This window comes from Carlito syrichta, unplaced genomic scaffold (genome assembly GCF_000164805.1).
Source record: "Carlito syrichta isolate Samal-C Ts95f unplaced genomic scaffold, Tarsius_syrichta-2.0.1 Scaffold311717, whole genome shotgun sequence".
NCBI classification, from domain to species: domain Eukaryota; kingdom Metazoa; phylum Chordata; class Mammalia; order Primates; family Tarsiidae; genus Carlito; species Carlito syrichta.
This window is the reverse complement of record NW_007255813.1, coordinates 125,230-145,188: the sequence shown is the minus strand read 5'-3', so window position 1 is coordinate 145,188 and position 19,959 is coordinate 125,230. Positions and strand designations below refer to the sequence as shown.

General features: G+C 44.7%; 1 long non-coding RNA gene across 1 annotated transcript; it reads left to right on the top strand.

The window, feature by feature from the left end:
* The first annotated feature begins 2,081 nt into the window (after nt 1-2,081).
* On the top strand, nt 2,082-19,605 carry LOC103271509. The gene is made up of 3 exons (XR_505051.2): nt 2,082-2,120; nt 2,651-2,773; nt 14,339-19,605. It is a non-coding gene; the product is annotated as an uncharacterized LOC103271509 (long non-coding RNA).
* The last annotated feature ends 354 nt before the right edge of the window (nt 19,606-19,959 follow it).

Below are 19,959 nucleotides of genomic sequence, written 5' to 3'. Positions count from 1 at the left end.
TAGAAAACAATAAGCAGTTAGTCAGTGTTGTCTGTTAAGTGGCCATGTACACCTGGGTCTGTCTGAGTCCAAACCCCACACTCCCTCACTTTATCATGTGGTCAGGGTTTCCGTTAAAATGTTTTCTAAACCCACAAAACCAACAAAACTGGGAATCTGGGGTGGGGTAGCCAGCCAAATGAAGGAAATTTAGACAGAAGACCCTTTAGTGGGTGTTAAGTCTTCCTTCTCTAACATATAGTCACAAATGAACAGCTCTAAAAGTGGAGTAATGGGAACTGTGGCATGAACAATCTCTTCCTGAGGTTAGAGATGCCTTAGAAACACTTAGCTAAATAAACTGCCTGATTACCAAGTGGTTGTGGATACATTACAGTTCCATTATTGTCTGAGTGATATACTTTTCTCAGTTTACCCTGTAATTTAAAGCTCACATACACCTTTTTTAAAAAGTAGGTAACAAGTGTTTCACAGATATACCTACTTCTGAGTTAACCTCAACCCAAGATGCCTTGGGCGGGGCTCTCAGTGAAGTCACTTGGGTGTCTGATTTACTCATCGCATGACCTGAGCCATGGGGGAGGTGGAGAAGGGGAAAGAAGGCATTATGTCCACCATTCACTGAACATACACTGCTTGCCAGTTAGGCAGACGCTGTGCCAGGCACTTAATCAGCTTTAACTCTTTCTCTCAGCCTCACAAGTCTACAGAGGGCGGGCTTAACATTTTCTGTTGTGTGGCACTAGATGTTAATCCCTTCTTTAAGTTGGATAATAATTTGAAATAAGCTGGAACTTTCACACATTTGAGTATGAAAATGGATGCTGAGCAGAACTTAACTACAGTAGGACTGTTGTTCTTGCAGGATCTTCACTGATTAAGAATCAAGTGAGATAATGGATATGAAAGTACTTTGTACTACAACTTTAGTACAATGTAAGAAAGAGACTATTATATAAATGACATTTTGGTGGCTCGACAGCTTTAAGGGTCTCTAATTAATAGGGAAGAGCAGTTGAGCTGTTCTCTAAAGCCAGAGAGCCTACACGTTGTCTTTATTAGATCGAGGAGGAAGCCACTCGAGAAGGCTGCTGGACTGAGAGCCACGTGTGTTGGAAATAGACCTTTGCGATGATGAAACACAGATAACTGGGAGTGTAAAGATATGGCATGTTAGTACCTAGTTATTCTTGCTTGCATCTGAGCAGTATTTTAAGTCCATAGATTAGTTTCCAGAAATCTTGCAGCGAGAAGGAAGGAAATAAAATGTGTTGATTGAGTGACAGGCATGACACTTGCTGAGATGGTCCCCCATTATTTGTATCATTAGCAGAGGGCAAGCGTGTGCTTGGTGTTGATCATTTCTCCAGACAGATCTCGTCTTCTGCTGCCTAGACCTGCATCTTGCCGCTATCTTACTCTTTCTCAGACCTCAATGCTTTTTTGCCAATGTTGAGCTGTCATCAATTGGTCCCTCCTAAAGTCATTCTTGGAACCTGACAGACACCCTGATGTGATGCTGATAGCCAGGTGCCACTGCCTCACTCAGATATGCAGAGGAAGGCCTTCTGCACCGAGATTTCCTAAGCCTGTTTCTTGGACTTGTTCCAGAATTTTGAACATTTGTAGGAGAGACTTGCCTGGTCTTAAAGATGTGCTAAAATGGGTACCCTCACATGGAAGAGAGCCTTCCCAGCTGTAAGAAAAAAATAAAATCCAAAACTAGTCTCCCCTTGGTACATGTTATGTTGTGAAGTGATCCTGGGTATGATGCCCTCTTAAACCATTTTAGCGAAGGGGAGCGTTTAGGAAGTCATTGCTTCCTGGTAACTTAGTGACGACTTGGTGAGTCCCCCTGAGTTCATTTCATTTTGAAGTAAATTTACCACCACTCTCACTCACAGGCTCATCTGGGTAAAGAATGTCTTGTTCCAAGTTAGTGCTTACAAACTATGCTTAATTAATCCTTCAGCCATAGCTGAAAGCAAAGTGAAGGAGTTTGAAGGCAGAGGCTCTGGCTTCTCCTCCCTGGTGTCTGTAAACCACCCATGACCTGTACAAGCAGGTGAGCAGTGGAAATCTTTACTACCTATGAGCAGACTTGATGGTGAACAGAGCAGGTGAGGTGGTGGACCAAAAGCTTAGGAGGTGCTATCGGCTAGACATCTTCTGACCCACTTCCATGCAGACAAATCAAGAATGAACATACGGATTTTACTCCAGAATGGAGGCCTTCTTCAAGTTCATGTAATTTTTAAAAAATCTACTTAGCAGGGCTCAGTGGCTCAGCCTATAATCCTGCGCTTTGGGAGGCTGAGGTGAGTGGATTGCCTGAGCCTGTTGGTTCGAGACCCACCTGGGCAACTTGGCAAGACCTCATCTCTACAATAAATTAAAAAATTAGCCGGCCGTGGTAGAGCACGCCTGTAGTTCCAGCTACTCGAAAGGCTGAGGTAGAAGGATCGCCGGAGCCCAGCAGGTCGAGGCTGCAATGGCTGGGAGCAGCCACTGCACTCCAGTCTGGGAGACAGAGTGAGACTCCAACTCAAAAAAAAAAAAAAAAAAAATCTGCTTGGCTTCTTTGTGTTTCCCTCTGAGTGTAATGACTGGTGTGTCTTTGTTTTCTTTTTCCCCGCCCGTGGGCATGCAGCACGTGTGGAGTGAGAGCGAGGACTGCCTGCCTTTCTTGCAGCTAGCACAGGATTACATCTCCTCCTGCGGCAAGAAGACGCTCCATGAAGTTTTGGAAAAAGTCTTCAAGTCTTTCAGACCGGTAGGTGCCCGCTTGGCTTTTGGCAACAGCTTGTTTTCCACAGTGATTGTGTTTTGAATAACATGCGTGGTGGGGCAGGTGGGGAAACCTAGGATGACTAATTGTTTTTCTCCTGTCTGCCCTGTGGCTTAGAGATAGCAGCCAGTGTGGGGAGGCTGAGGGCGGGAGGAGGGGGAACGGGATGTGACACAGCTGTTTGCTGTTTGTCGCAGGGATGATGGTTATTTCTAGCATCACTTGAGTTGAGAATCCCTTATAGGGAAGGAAGCATACAGATCCTTCATGAGACAACTGAGTGTTCCTGTTCTCGTCCAGCAGGCTTAAAAACCAGGATGCTTGGAAGTGGTCTTGAGGTTCTTCTGTAGTAGTGGGGCTTACATTTGGGGGTTGCCAGAAAGCTGCATAAAGGTTATACTTCCATGTTTGTGGGTAAGGAGAAGGATGAAATTGGATGATGGTGCTTTTTTCTCTTTTTGAAGTCTCTTGCACAGTGCTTGCTTTTTTTCCCTCCCTCTTGGGATTTAGGAATCTATATTTCTGTGGCTAGCTGACAGTCTGTTTTCATTCTAGCTGATTAACCTGTAAAATGAATACTCAGCCCTATTTTGAAGATTACCTAGTTCTTTCTAGCTTCATTGGAATATAAAGTCAGATTACCAATGTTCCAACATTGCCCCCAAATTCAGTTTCCTGCCCAAGTGTTCACTGGTACTTGCTATAATTTCTAATTGCTTAAAAATCTTTGTTAATGCTATCCATTTCTCTGAAGTTTTCAAGCTTGTCTTTTCTTTGTACATAGTAAGCTTGGTTGCATAACAGACCGGGTCTTATATTCCACTTTGTAGGTCTGTTTTGTCTTTTGTTTCTGTGGATTCACATGCCTGATACCTTGTTTCTTTATGTGTTGGATTATTTCTGTCTGCAGGTTGTTGTATTTGAAAGTTTACATATAGGAATAAATTGAGGCCTAAGATGACAATACTTTCCTCTGGAGAGGATTTTTGTTTATTTCTGCCAGGACTTGGGGGCGTGCTGTCTGAGACCATTGTAACACCGTTTAAGGCTTAAGGCCTGTGGTTCTCTGAAGGCCCTGGGGGATGAGATGCCAGGCTGCAGGTTTGGTCTGTTGTGGTTCATTCTTGTTTTGAGGATGTGGCCTCTGGGGGTCCAGCTTAAAGGGGAAACAGTGTATAGTCTGCTCATTTGGAAGACCCTGGGCTTTGACTTTGACCCCCAGCCCCCAACTCCCTAGGCTCTTGTAGTAGATTGAGAAAGTTTCTTCTCCTTCTTCCAGGTCAGCAAATGCTCTCTTCCAGGTCAGCAGTTTTTTGTGTTTGGCCTACCTCTCCTGGTTCTAATTTTTCAATATATTTAAGAAGGCATTTTTCATTTTTTAATCCAGTTTTTTTAGTTGTTCTCAGTGGAAGAGTTGATCCCAAACACTTAGTCCACCATTATAAGAAATAGGATGTAAGTGACTTTTGTCACTTTGATTTGTAGCATTTGTCCAACCAATTTAGTTGTTTTGTTTGTTCGTTTGTCTGTTTGAGACAGGGTCTTGCTTTATTACCCAGGCTAGGGTGCAGTGGTTCGATCATAACTCACTGCAGCCTCAAACTCCTGTACTCACGGGTCCTTCCACCTCAGCCTCCTCAATTGTTAGGACTACAGGCACATGTCATCATGCTTGGCTAATTTATTTTATTTTATTTGTTTTAGAGGTGAAGTCTCTCTATGTTGCCCAGGCTGGTCTTGAACTCCTGGCCTCAAGTGATCCTCCCACCTCAGCCTCCCAATCCAAGTGCTGGGATTACAGTCATGAACCACTGCACTGCCAAATTTGCTTCTTGTTTATTAATTTTCTAAGCCATTTTGGCTCATTTAAAATAGATAATTGACTTAAAAGTACTTGGTGGTAGGTCAGAAGTGGAATGTGAGAAGAATAGACAAGAATGACTCCAGAGTGTCTTGCCTGAGCAGTGAAGGGAACAGCACAGTCATTGAGACGGGATGGCTGTGGGCGAAGAAGGTTGGGGATGGTCTTGTCAGCGCTTGGCTCTGGACGTGTCCATGTTTGAAATGCCTCTTGGACAGCCAAGTAGAGATATCACGTGAGGCAACATTTTTAAAAAATGGATTCTCCCGAATTTTAGCTAGAGAAGTATCTCTCCACAGACGATGTTCACACGACTACAGCTCTCCTTGCATGTCATTCACGCACCCGTACCAGGTTCGCTCAGGGGGCTCTTGCCTGTGGTACATGCAGAAATCACCTGCAGAATTGGCTTATCTGGACAAGGTGAGCTGCAGCCAGAATTCACTGTGCTGCTTTTCCTTACCAAGTCTATGGTTGTATTTTGGCAACCAGGCCAGCCATGTGTAACTGGAAAAAAAAAGGCAGTCCAAAGGAAAAAAATCCAGCTGCATAGCTGAAAGCAGTCGGATGGGCTGAGCATTTTCTTTCTAACAGAGCTGTTCTGTGCCGTGGAAGCCAACAGATTTGACTGAATGTAGCTGGACTTCCAGGCTTCATATTTCGTGTGGAGCTTACGATTTGAGGTCAGGAGGCCTTGACCTGGCACGGCCTCCTTTGGTGGGGAGGTGTTATGTGCTGCACCAGCCTCTGACTGGGCCTTTGTTGCCCCGCTGAGGGTAAGGTTGGTGGGAGGCACCTTCTCAGGGCTGGTTCCTCCCATCAGGATGGGCCCCAGATTGGACAAGAATCACAACCCCAAGTAAAGGACTTCAGCGATCACAAAATAGCGTATTTCTTCCCAGTGGTGCTGTTCATCTGATGGTTTTATATAAGGGACCTTCAGGGTTAGAAATGAGACACGGAAAGGATTTGCTGCTGTTGGTGTAGTTGAAAGTATTTGCTGAAGAAACCCACATGCTACAAGTTATCAAGTAAGTAAAACCAGCACATCAGTTCCCTGAAAATGGGTGAGAGTCTGATTGATTCATGCTGCTTTTTGTTTATGGTGGGTCCCCCATAGGAGGGGTGTTTTCACCTTCATTATAGAACAGCTCTGAACCCATTTTCCTTGGCTACCCGGGTACATTGCCAGCACTGCCCCTTGCCGCCTCTCCAGAGAGATAAATACCTATGCTGACAGCCTTCTGCTGCCCTTTGAAGCATCGGTCAAGCAGATCCCACCCACTTTGCTGAAGAGGAGAGCCTCCTCTGGCCTTCTTCAGTGGTCCCACCGGCAAGGATGAGGTCCAGCCACTGTGGCACTCTCTTTTAAGATACAAACTTTGTAGCTGCACCATTTCCCTCTTGCTTACCTTTCCCCCATGAAACAGTCAACCTCACAGTCAAAGTTCCCCCACCCCACAAAAAATCAGTTGTTGACTTTGGAAAGGAGAAAAAAGATCGTCTTTTTCCAGCCATCTTACTCCTTAATTCTCCTCTACTTCTTCATCATGTTTTCAAGAAAATGTGTCCATCTTCTGCAATTGCCAAAACAGTGCTTCGGAGGGTGAGGGGCGAGCCCAGAAAGGCCATGTCTTGCCTCAAGGAGTCGGCTTCGCGGTAGGAGGGATAGCCACATCAATGTGTGGAGAAACCCCGTGTTATAAGACAGAGCGTTTATCTGGGACCAGACATTCTGCTAGATGCTATGCAGGACGAGTTAAGTCTTGTTGCCTATTTTGCTTATTCTGCTTTGCTTTGCTAGCTTTTGGGGGAACTTTTAAAAATTTTTTTAGATTTGTGGATACACATGTATGTTCGTTACATGGACATATTGTGTCTCAGGTTGGGGAACTATTTATTTCTGAGAGGAATGAGGTTGTTCTACAGGTAGAGACTTTGTCTCTATGACAAATAAAATAAAAAAGATTGGCCAAGTGTGATGACTTGTGCCTGTAGTCCCAATACCCTAACCCCATGGGAGGAGGATGCTATGGTAATGAAGAACCCTAGTTCTGTGGGCAGGCTGCCTGGGTTCAAATCTCAGTTTTGCCACTTGCTGACTGTGACCTTGTCCAAGTTACTTTATCTCTCTGTTTCTCAGTGTCTTCCTGTGTAAGATTAGAATTTTTTTTTTTTGGCGTGTCACTCTGTCACCCAAGCTGGAGCGGAGTGGCATGCTCATGACCACCACAGCCTCGACCTGCTGGGCTCAGGCTATCCTTCCAAGTAGCTAGAACTACAGGCGTGCGCTATCATACCTGACTATTTTTTTTTATTGTAGGGACAAGGTTTTTCCAAGTTGCCCAGGCAGGTCTGGAACCCCTGGGTTCAGACAGTCCTCTTGCCTCTGCCTCCCAAGGTGCTAGTATTACAGGCATGAGCCACTGCACCTGGCAAGTTTGGAAATTAATAGTAATAGTTACCTTAGAGTAGCAGTGAAGGTGAAACAGTGCAACTTTTATTGGGTACTCAGTATGGTGCATTATCCATGGTGAGCACTAAATAAATGTTAGTGTTGATGTGGTGAGGATACGAGATGAAATATTGGAGAGAAATGAGCAGAACTTAGTGGGACAAAACCTTTTGTGTGAACATTAGATTTTTGGTGGCGAGAGAGAAAACAGTTTGCTAAGTGATTTCAACACATATTACCCAAAGTATCTGGCTAAGGTAAGAGATTTTGAATAGGTATTAGGGAGTGAGTCAAGTATTTTTGTCAACATTGGCTCTGGCAAAATATAAACATTCATGGAGTACCCAGTCCATGTGTTAGAGGTTGGAGGCTGGGGCTTCAGGGAGGACCAACTGGTAACCCTGACCTCCCAGGGAGGCATGTGACCAAAAAACCTCAGGATTTGGATGATTTTTGCCTTCTTCTTTTCTATATTTTTCCTGTCGCAATCACATAATCAGAAAACATGTTTTGTGTTTTAAAGAAGCCATGTTGTTTGCAGTGTGTTCGAAGTGCATGAAATACCAGCATGAGCAGGCTCCTTGAGGGGCAAGGAGCCAGGCAGTGGCTTCCTGAGAGGGCAGGACTTGAACAAGTGGCAGGACCCGCCCATGCTTAGAGCAGGAGGAGGGCTGGCTGAAGAGAGGTCCAGGAAGGGCCCATCCTGGCCGCCTCAACAGCCTAAGATTCCTTAGGAATGTCCCCCAATGGGAGAAGGTAGATCAGCCCTGGCCCATCTGGCCCCCGTGCTGTGGGCCTCTAGCAAGTTGCTTAGCCTCAGTGTCCCCATCTTCAAAATGGGGGCAATTCCTGTTCAGCTGTCTTGTGGATTCATAGGGAACTTTGAAATCAGCCTGAGAACACAAAGGACTGTCCAAGTTCAACCACCTTGCTGAAGTTAGTCTCAATTTCCAGCTCATAAGTGATGTCAGGAAGTGTTTATTGGATGAGTGAATGACTCTGGATGCAGCCGACCATCTACCCTCCCTGAGTGACCCACATTCGCCTCCACCCCAGTCACCTCCTATCTTGTTAATGATGTTCACTGAGAGAGGTGTGATTTATCCTAGTTATTTTTTTCCTTGCCACTGGTATGTCACATCCAACTGGCACATGCATGTCAATGCCAGGCAGCCTGTTCCTGCTGTCCATCAACAGGCTGTGTGGCTAGCGATGGCTTTAGAAACGCCCATCAACAGCTTTGGTAAATGGGAACTGGATAGTCATTGGAGCCCTGATTCATGTTATTTAAGTGACCCCCGGTTGACAGTTGCTGGTCATCACATGATTGAGTTGGATAATGAAACAGTAGTTATGGATCTAAATAGCAGTGTTCACGCTGTTCATTTTTTTCCCACAGTCTTTTCATGTTTATTTAGTGACAACTGACAGACTTATTCCTGGTTAACAAATGGTTTATAAGAGAAGAGAAGCCCACCATTTTCAATTTAGCTGCAAAACAGAACCTAATCTTTGCCCTTTCCAATTCTCTCAAGCGTTATGAGCATAGCAAGGAATGATTGCTCTCCAGAGTGTTGTTCTTTCTCCCCTTACTAACACTGTGGATACTGGGGTCATGAGGACCTGTTTTGATTACCATTTTGTGTGCTGTTTTGACTGATGTTACTTCAACAGTCCAGCCTCATTTCTCACTTTGGTTGACTCGTCCTTTCCTTGGGGTAGCCGTGTGACTCTTAGCTTCTTCTCTCAAGAGGCAGAGACACTTCTGCCAGAAAAATCCCCCTAGTTCTAGCTCACTGGCATGATCAAGATGGATGTTTTTGGTTTGCCACTATTGGCTGGGGAGCCAGGGGTTAAATCATACAGGGAAATCTCTCGTGGCCCAGAAAAAGTCCAGTTCTTGCTTCTACTCTGATTGTCTGGTCAAGAGCCTGGAAAAAGAGAAAGAATCCACCAGTGGGAAGGTGCCCGGTGGGTCAAGAATGTCCAGTGAGAAAAGATTAGGCCGCACATGGGTTCTAGTAATAATTATCGAATGCTGGAAGTTTCAGTTCATCTTTTGCTTTTGTTTTTTCAGTCAACGTTATGAACATCCAAAACCCTCTCTTTTTTAGAACGTATCATGGTCCCTAAAAGTAAGGAGGTACCTCTTACTTTTCTCCATTTGCATCCTGTATCCACCTTGCCACCTTTTCTCACTAGTGTTGAGAGGACAGACCGACCGACCAGGACCCTGGCATGGGTTTCTTGGTGCCACCAGCATCGTGATCCTTAAGATGAATGGGGTCACGTTTCTCAGTGCTTTCATGTCTCACCACTCAGAGGGAGTCCCTTGGACCAGCAGAACCCTGTCAGCTTGAAGCTGGTCAGAAATACCAAATCAGGTCCCACTCGATCCGCTTAGTCAGAATCTGCGTTTTCGGTAGAACGCCAAGTGAACATGTTCACCTACACACAGGAAGGGATGAGAAACTGCTTCAGGGGCACACAGGGGCTTCTGAAGCCACAGGACACTTGCTGGATGTGCTGTCCTCCAGGGCATAACACCTCTCCCCTTCTTTTGTAAAGATACTCTAGCCCACTGAGGGAGTGCCCCTTCAGAGACAGCAGGTGCTAAATGCCCACTGAATATGACCTCAAGCCATTTATGTCATTGACCAGAGGAACTGGAGTTGGTCCTGCAGATGACAGACACGCTCTTGGGTCTGAAGAACTTTAATTTTCAAGGTTTGGCAGGTTTGCCTTTCAAGTGCAGCCCTGTCTGGATGGATGGGCCCCAGCAGTTCTTATGTGATCATAGTTCTCTCAAAGGAAGCTTTGAGGACAGTGAGACCCTGCAAATGCCAATTCTCCTGTCCAGAGTGAGTGTAAACTTTTTTTTCCCTCTTAGTCAGACTGAAAAAAAATTTCACTGAAATAGGAATGAATGATTATAACTGCCAGGAATAGTTTGAATATATCAGTCACTTCAGGTTTTTTGGTCCATCTCCTTTTCCATATAAGAATGTGTGAGTGAGGCTGGGCTCGGTAGCTCAGCCTGTAATCTCAGCACTTTGGGAGGCTGAGGTAAGTGGATTGCCTGAGTTCATGGTTTCGAGACCAGCCCGGGCAACTTGGTGAGACCTCATCTCTACAATATACAAAAAATTAGCCGGGCATGGTAGCGTGCACCTGTAGTTCCTGCTACTTGGTAGGCTGAGGTGGAAGGATTGCCAGAGCCCAGCAGGTTGATGCTGGAGTGGCTGTGAGTGTGCCACTGCACTTCAGCCTGGGTGACAGAGTGAGACTCCAACTCAAAAATTTTAAAAAAGGAATGTGTGGAGTGTGGTAAAAGCATGGATTCCAGAATCCTCACCAGTCTTCTTGTGTTTCTCTGTCTCTGATCTGGTCTCTTGCCTGCTGAAAATGTGGACTCAAAAGTTACATTTAGACTTGTCTGCCACAGATGGGAGTGAGGATGGAGATGAGAATGCTAGGTTATGACACCCCTGGAATCCCAGGCAATTTCTAGTCCCAGTACTTTCTGCACATGGCATCTAAGTTGTACACACTCATAAATATAGACTTTTGCATTGCATATTGTATTGTATTGTTTTTTTTTTTTGTAGTTGGAGTCTCACTCTGTCGCCCAGACTGGAGTTCAGAGGCATGCCCCTGGTCACCACAGCCTCAACCTGCTGGGCTCCGGCGATCCTTCCGCCTCAGCCTTCCAAGTAGCTGGAACTACAGGCGTGCGCTACCACGCCCGGCTGATTTTTTTGATTTATTGTAGAGATGAGGTCTCACCAAGTTTCCCAGGTGGGTTTCGAACCCACGGGCTCAGACAATTCACTCGCCTCGGCCTCCCAAAGCGTGGGATTTCAGGCTGAGCCACTGAGCCCAGCCGTATTTTTTTTAAGTCAGGGTTGTCACCAGGTTGGAGTGCAGTGGCACAATCACGGCTCTCTGCAGTCTCGACCTCCTGAGCTCAGACAATCCTTCTGTCTCAGCCTCCTGAGTAGCTGGGACTACAGGTGTGCACCACAACACCTGGCTAGTTTTTTTGTTTTTCATTTTTTGTAGAGACAAGGTTATGCCATGTTGCCCAGGCTGGTCTCAAAACTCCTGGGCTCAGGCAGTTCGCTCACTTCATCCTCCCAGAGTACTGGGATTACAGGCAGCAGCTACCATGCCCAGCTGCAGATGATGTTTTTAAAAGGTGCATTTTCCAGTAGGAAAAAACCATTCAGCTACTAGGGACAGCATTGACAGCCAGATGGGCCATCTCCTGGATAGCCTGGTGGTTGGGCATGTGAAGTCTGCAGTCAGATCACCTGGGTTTGAATCTTATCTCTGCCACTTACTGGGTAACTCTGGGCAAGTTACTCATCCTCTCTAATCTTATCTGTAAAAGCAAGACAATAATAGTACCTCCCACACAGGTTTATCATGAGGACAAGGGAATGCATGTAAGACTCTGGCTAGCCAATAGTACATTAATGACATAACCATTATTCAATCTCTGATGAAATATGAAGAAATCATTTGGTTCAACGAAATGCCAAATGCAGGCCTGAGGACCCAAAGAAGAGACTTGTGGATGGAGTTTCAGCTCTCCTTCCTACAGTACTGATTCACAGTGAGGTGGTCCCAAGGCAAGCAGAGGAGACGGGAGAAGCAGCGACTGGAGGGTCTGCGGAGGCAGCAGTAACTCCCCGGAATAATTGAACTAACTGCACTTTATTATTTATTATTATTTTTAGAGACGGAGCCTTGCTCTGTTGCCTAGGCTGGAATGCAGTGGTGTGATCATAGCTCACTGTAGCCTTGAACTCCTGAGCTTAAGTGATCTTCCCAAAGTTTTGGGATTACAGGCATGAGCTACTACTGTGGCCTGACTGCACTTTAATGAAGAGGAGTGAGATGACATAACTAGGTGCATTTACATAAGGCTCAACAGTGTGCAGATTGAGGCCCTCGTTTTCTCGTTTCATCCCCTTAGTTACTCTGTGAAGTAGAGCAGGTATCGTGGTTCCCACTTGACAAAGAAGGATGCTGAGGCTTAGCAGATACAGTGGCTTGGCATTGGTCCCCACTAACTAGAGAGAACCCTGGCTTCTGAACTCCTGCTCCAGCATCTCTTCCACACAGTCAGCAGGGTGTTGAGTGCTATGACTTGGGTCTGTGTGACTCACCTCGGTGTATTATGGAGAAGAAGCATCGGTGGCACGTCTCTAGGACAAGAATGGCAATGTGTAGATGCATGTGGCAGCTGTGCCCTCCATTTCCATGGCAGCCATTGCCCACTGACCATGATGTTTCCCACAGAGCCTTGGAGTTCCAAAACTCCAGGCAGCCACTCCTGGTCATACCTCTTAAGCAAGAGGGAACCCTCTGGCCAGCTTTCTTTTAGTGGTATCCCTTCAGTGCCGTCAACAGTTACATTTGTTTTCAAATTTCTGCATCTTCTGGTGTTCAGGTGACTTGGGAACGCCTGGTGGTGGCAACAATATTTAGATTTTACCAGCTGTTTACATGTTACTACTCAGTTGACACTTACACCTTGCTGTGTCATCCAGCAGTTCTTCAAGTAAAAATTGGCAGCCGATATAGTCGTCATTGATATTCATTGTGGCCAGCAATCTTTTCTCTCTCTTTAGAGGCTAAATTGGTCTCTTATTCCATCCACTAACATCTGGAAGGGAGACAATAGCAAGGAAAAGAGGCTTCTCCATCCTCCCAAGCACACTCCAGCTGGAAGCACCCTACCCAGAGCTGAGATCCACTCTTCCCGCCTGTCTCCCCCATGTAGCAGTGTCTCGCCAGATAGCTGTGGCATGCTGCACTCAGGGGGAAGCACGTGTCTGCAGGTGACTGTGTGCCCTTGCAGAACATGACCAGCAATGCCTGGCAGATGATTTTGTCCTGAGTGTGCTCCAAGAGCTCTGTGAGGGCTGTGAGACTGCAGATGGAGAACTTCAGAAGAAGGAAGGTGTTAGTGTGATTGCTACTCTGTGTTCCCTTCCCCATTTCAGCAGTGGGAGGGCATAGGATTAAGGGAATGGCAGGACACTAGGGAGACAATGTAAAATAAACAGAATGGTTGATCCATCTTCTGTTTAGGGGCTTGATGCAGTTAGGGTTTGAGTCATTAGGGCCACTCAGTGAAGTTGCCTGAAAGTAATGAACTGGGGGCCCCTGTGTAAAGAAGTCCTTGGCCCCAAGCAGACTGGGTCTCATCCAGGCACCAAGGAGCCCTTCGCGCCAATCAGGCTGGATCTCACTTGAGGCACCGAGGAGCCCTTGGGCCATGAGCAGGCTGGATCTCACAAAGGTATTGTGAGATGGAAGCCCAGTTATCACAGACTCGGAGTGCCAAAGCTTGTGGCTTTCTGCATGCACAGACTATGCTGTTCATATTGACCAGGCCTAGCAAATGGTGCTCAGTTTCTAACCAAAGACCAGCTGGTGCTCTAAAAAATGTTTAATGTGAATTTCCCTGATAATAATTACAGAGCATTTGGAAAACACAAAAAGAAAAAAGGAATAAAATTACCCATGATCGCACAGTCTCAAAAAAAACCCCAAAAAAACCAAACTTAAAATTTTGGATGTATTTCATTGAAATATTTTTTCTTATGGCTATATATATAAATTTTAAGCAGATATATCATAATTAAAGTGCAGTTTTATCGTGTTCTTTTTACACTTGTGTACATATTTTTATATAGTTAAATTATTCAAAAATGTCATTTTAAGTAGATATATAAGATTCCATCTTAGTGATGTGCCTGCCATAATTTAACTGTTTTGCTCCTGAACACTTTCTCCACATTTTTGGAAATTTGTTATAAATAACAGCAACCTGTGTTTTTAGGTGAGAAAGAGAGAATAGATTTTTGACATCTTGATGGGACAGTCAGCACTTAAACTACTCTTAGCATCCCAGATGTTTGTGCGTGCATGTAGATAGATATATCTCTGTGCATATGTGGTCTGTGGTGCTGTGTTTTCATGCTTAAAAATAGAGATTCTCCGGGCTCCTGAATAAAACCTAGCCCTTTGGGCACTAATCCATTGAAGGATTGACATTTCTGTACAATAAGTTCATAAAAATAATCATAGGGGTAGTCGACTCTGGGGAAATCCATAGCTGCTAAGTGCTGTTTAATTTAGATCAGATGCCTTTGGTTGTCTTCCTGCCTGTGGTCCATTTGGCGCTCACAGCTGCTTCTCTCTCATTCTCTCCCTGCAGTTGCTGGGGCTTCCAGATGCAGATGACGATGCATTTGAAGAGTACAGTGCAGATGTGGAAGAGGAGGAGCCAGAGGCAGACCACCCCCAAATGGGGGTCAGTCAGCAGTAAACGTCCGAGGGCTCCCACTGGAGAAAGAAAGTGAGCCCCGCCATCCCCCTTGCGTGCTCCTGGGGTAACATTTTGCATTAGTACTTCGAAATAGGACGTCTGGCTCCCAGCATCCAAATTAAAATGAAATACCTTTTTAACGACCACAAAATATCTGTGATGAGCTTTGCTCAGAAGTGACCTGAATTTCACTCCCGCTTCAGTGGGGTTTCTATGGAGTTGTCTTGGTAGCCTTTGCCATTTTGAATTTAGAGTCCATTTTGTGGCCGACTGTTCTCTCTTGAGTTTATGTTGGAGAATTAACATTCGCTGACTCGAATGTAGAGAACTCTGAATGTACTAAGGATATGTTTTGAGTCCTCACAGGTGACCTTACTGAGGGAAAGCATGGCAGAGAAGAAATGCAGTCTGCACTTTTTCTGTACTTTTTCAGTGTCTGTAAGTGAAAGGTTTTGCTTATCAAGCATGAGTTTTCATATCTAGTTATTAAACTGCACAAGTGCAGGAAAGGATAATCACTTAGCTTTGGATTAAGAGGGTGAGAGAGGCCAAGAAGCCTTGAAGTGTTTTGCCATTACTAAGTTACCTGGTGTGTAGCAACTGGTTCATGGTTAGGTGTAAATGTTACTTGCTTGTTCAGTTGTTTCAAAACATGCTAATTCCAAAGCCACTTGTAAAGTCTAATAGTGGAAAATATAAATGGGGTGAAAGACATAAATTATTGATTTATTTAAAATGTTTCTAAACCGTCCCACATATGAAATGAAACCTTTACCTTCTCTCTTTATAATGAGATGGCAACTTGTTAAATCATGAAGACATCCAGAATCCAAGTGCCACTTTAAACTTTGAAGCCATAGATAAATTTAATAGGAAAACAAACCAGGATACAAAGCTTTTTTAAATATAATGGAATCCTTCTTTACTTTCTTAATCTTTTATTTTAAAAAAGTCAAGAAAAAGTTTCCATTGTGTAATTTATTTAAAAATTGTAATCAAGTACCTCGAGGAACCTAATTGCAGTGAATTTTTAAAGGGACATGAAAATAGGAATCTTTTAATCTTGGGTTAACTTGGTTTAAAAGGGGTGTTTTAATGATCAAGATACTGACAACTCACAGAAACAACTTCTGTGATACCCGGAACACTGCTGACATCATTTAGCCAAAATACTTCCTGGGGAAGTCCCTTGTCATGTTCATGCGGAATTATTTGAAACATTCATTTTCTTGGACCCTTCCACATCTCTGGTTCTGATAACTTAGGATGTGGTTGCTTCCTTTGCTACACCTGTCTAAGCCTAGCCTATGGGGCGGGAGTGTTTTTAGCATGCGCACACGTGCCTGTTAAGTTGTCACAGTTTTGAATTTAAAAACAAGCAGCAGCAGCAGAGGCCACAGAACCTGCGGGAGTCTTGTATATCTTCCAGGCATGTCGGTGTAAACTTGATTGTGTCAACATGTTCTGTTTAATTGATTGGTGCTATGTGAGGAGTTTGGCCACTCGTTTTGGTGAAACAGCATCCTGCAGTTTTAAGTCTTCGGGTAAAACAATACCACTGTGGTTTCCATCTGTGCTTCAGTACTCACATTATTTTCTTAGAGAAACATATTAAAGGTTAATTTCTAGTAAAATGAATTTCCTTACGAGTAGCCTATTAGCAAAACCAACCTTAGTGTTTCATCCATTGGGGTAAACGCATTCGGCCCTTTGCTGCAACCCTGCCTGGGTCCTGTCTCCATTTACAAGCAATTGTGAGCTGTAAGTTACATAGCTGTTGCCCAGGTTTGGTAACCTCCATTTTGACACAATAAGCCGCAAGGCTGACTTCTGCAACGGAAATGAAAAAGCTTGACTAGCTTGCTCATTGGAAGATAAACTGGAATTTTATGCATAGAGGCTTAAAATTTAAATTTACATGTGTTTGGAAATGGAATGGACATTAGCATAAAATTTATTTTGTCAAAAAAAGTGTTTAGACATTGACCAAATACAGGTCGGTATTATCATGTTAATGTTCTCTGTTTATAAAAATGGAGCTGAGCTGGACCCAGTCATTCAGTGGGCTGATGAGAATCCTGGTCTTTGTTCCACCCTAGTCAGGGCTAGGGGACAGAGGACATGGCTGTGTGGTACTTATTTTCCATGACAAAACCACCAAAGACATTAACAAATCGAATGGTCTCCCCTAAAGCATCCTTCTCTGTGGTTGTGTGCACACCCCTCCCCGTGTTCACACACACATGCGCACACAGTACTTCCTGCACGTGGATCCTCCTGTCAGGGCTGTGCACAGTGCAGAGCTCTGCCTAGGCAGCCTGTGATTGCTATTAGGGAAATGGTTCCACGATGAAAAGAGCTCCTGACCATTCACAAACACACATACCCACTCACCAGGGGCAGCAGGTGTGGTGGGAGGAGCATCAACTTGGGAAATAGGAAAGACACCTGGCTTCTGTCCTGAGTCAGCCATTGACATCGAGCTTGTTGACAAATTGGTTATTTGCCTTGACAAAATACCTAGTCTGTGAAGAAATGTTGGCCCTTCCAGCTATAAACACTGTCCTTCTTTACCTGCCCACGTGTGTATATAAGGAGCAACAGTCCAGGAGACTTTTGGGGATAGGAGAAGGAAATACATCTGGAATCTTGTCAAGATGCCATCTCTAGGATGCTGGCCCCGGGACCCCCTTAGAACATGTTGGTTCGTGAGTGTCCAAGTCCCCTAGAGCCTGAACCTGTGGGGCTGATGAAATTCTGTTCCTTAGAGAGGGTGAAGTGAGCCCCAGGAGGCTTTCTTGTCTCAACTGTGTATGCCCCGCCTGTGGAAGGCTTGGCTTTTCTTTGTGTCCTGGCTGATGGGGGCTTAAAGTGGTGTATGTTTAACTTAACTGAGTGGGGAGATCTACTTGAAGACTAGCTGGAAGACTGAAAGATGAGTACTAGGACTTTTTGCCATGCCATCCAATAGAGAGAAAGTAACAGTGGAAGTCAAGAGAGTGAGAGGGAAAGTTGTGTGTGCACGCATATGTGCGTGTGCCTGTGTGAGAGAGAATGGGGAACACTTGGTTGCCTACTGATCATTGGGCCAGCTGTGGAATCAAATCACGCCTTTGATGACATTATAAAAGCATGGTCCTGGAATTGAAGGAATCATGCAGGTGTTGTTCTTGTGGCTACCTGGTGACTTTTCTCTACCTGATAATCATACTGAGCAGCCTTCAGGAAATCAGAGAAAATTATGGAGCCAGGGAGGGAGGTGAGACCCCACATAGTGCCTGTCACCACCATGGATTCCGTCGCACTAAGGTGTCCACTCATATCTCCCAGGCCCAAAGCAATGTGGTCTGTTTTGTGTTTTTTCAGCTACAGCATGAAAAGTCTCTTGTGTAGGGACTCTCCTTGTGTCCTGGTGCCAGAGTTAGGTTTCCAGTGTGCTTACGTGAAAACTTTCCTCTAGTAGTTTGTCATTTTTCATCTGTAGACTGAAAGCATTGTCTAGCACAATATGTCTCCAAATATTGTTTCTGTTTTATAAGAGCACAAAGTATATGGACCTGAGGGAGCTGGGGTTCCAAGTGTCATGGAAATTTATAGTTTAGGAGTATGCTTTGCGTGTTAAAATTCTCACATTGGGAACTGTGGTGTGAACAAATGTGATTTCCCACAGACAGAGGCGTGAAGGAATAAGCAGGACCTAATTTGGGCTGGGAAAGGTGGACAAGGAGAATGGCGGAGTTAGGATCTGACAGTTAGTTACCACATGAGACCCAGGAAAATGGTTTTCATGGGTGTCTCGCTAGGAGTCGCTTTCCTCCAAGAGACTGACTGTGTGTTGTGAGGCAAGGCCTTGTGCTGGCAGTGGCTTTGTGACTTTAAAAATGCGCGCACCAAGGAGCTCTTTTCCTTGATAAAATCCACTGCCAGCTAGAGAAGCCTGTTGTTCCCACATGCGAGCACATCCAAGGGGGGCCCTATCACCTGGCAGGTAGAACATGAGCCAAGCTTCGGTCTCCCTGGCAGCTAGGAGGAGGCAGAATGCCCTTTGGGGGCAGAGGGCAGGGCCCACCTACTCCTGAAATGTACTTCAAGGTTGTAGAAAGAGCACAATTAAAATTCAAGGGATCTCAGGCCCTCTTCCCTACAGTGAGTGTTAACTCCAGAGAGCGAGTGTTAACTCCAGAGAGCTGCATTGCTGATTGCTTAGTTTTCAGAGAAGCCTAACAAGTTTTTTGAATTAAAACGAATCCTCTTTCATAAAGACCCAGTCAGTTCTGGTTTTGTGGTAACAGGTATGACCCAAGAAGCTGGTCTTTTTTAGAGTGATTCTAAAACTTACCAGAATGCCAGTAGCCTGTGGTGTCCATGGCAATGTAGTGTCCATGGCAAAATATCTGTAGCTCCTGCTCCCAGGGCAAATTATTCAAGAATATGTTGTCTTTTATATTTTTATTTAAATCTGGGTTATAAAAACAGAGTAACTGTAAGCATTCCATGTTCAAAACCCCATTTAAAGCACTGTAAGGCTGAAAAGGCACAAGCCATTAAAAGTGTGTGCCAGGCCACATAAAAACAAACATTTAATGTGCTTAGAACAGTATTCAAGTTGTTTGGTACCAGAGAAGAAGCTGACAGTCTGTTCTTTGTAAACTGCCTTTTCCTGTTTTGTTTTGTTTTGTTTTGTTTCTCAAGATTCATTTATTCCCCCCTCGGCACCTTCTAATATCCAGGCAGATAAAGAGCAGTGAAGGGCTCTGTTCAAATGTCAGCTTTTAAGAGGAGGAGGAAAATCTTCAATGCTAGGGCAGATCTGAACTGTCTGATCCAGTCTTAATTTGTGTATGAGCGCAAAACTTAGCCATCTATACAAGAAGCAAAAGCAAGGAGCAGTTGTTGGGGTTTTTTTTAAAGGCAAGAAATGTTTCGTGTAGGATGTGTGTGCTTTCTTTGCCTTCATAATTCTTTTCAAAGAAATCTCTTGTAAATTACAAAACTGTGAAATGGGTTGCCAAAAACTGTTGCCCTTCGTTAGATGCTTCGAACAGTGTAAATCCTGTATGGAATCCTGTCCCCATCTGCTCCCTCCTCATGAGCGTGAGGACCTCATCAACGATGTAATTACCATACGCTTGCTATTAAAGAGGCTTCCAAACTCAGGTGCTGTGGTCTCTTTTCTCCTCCCTTCACGATATTTGGTACTAAAGGACACCGAGTATGACTTATAAACGAGGAACCAGGTATAAAGACCCTCAGCTCACTGTGTGGCTACCATGGGGAGAAAGCGGGGACACAAACATGGGCATAGATTCAGAAGTTAATCTGAAATGTGTTTGGGGCATTACTATATCTATTCTGATGCTATAACTGGTATGTAGTAATTTTCCACTCTTGCTCTGAATTAGTACTTCTGTTTTGTGAGAACCCTGTTTTTTCTAGCCTCGTTAGGAATCCTTGGGGACACCAGTTAGAAATCTGTATCTTATAGTCATTCTGTGATGATACGACACCAT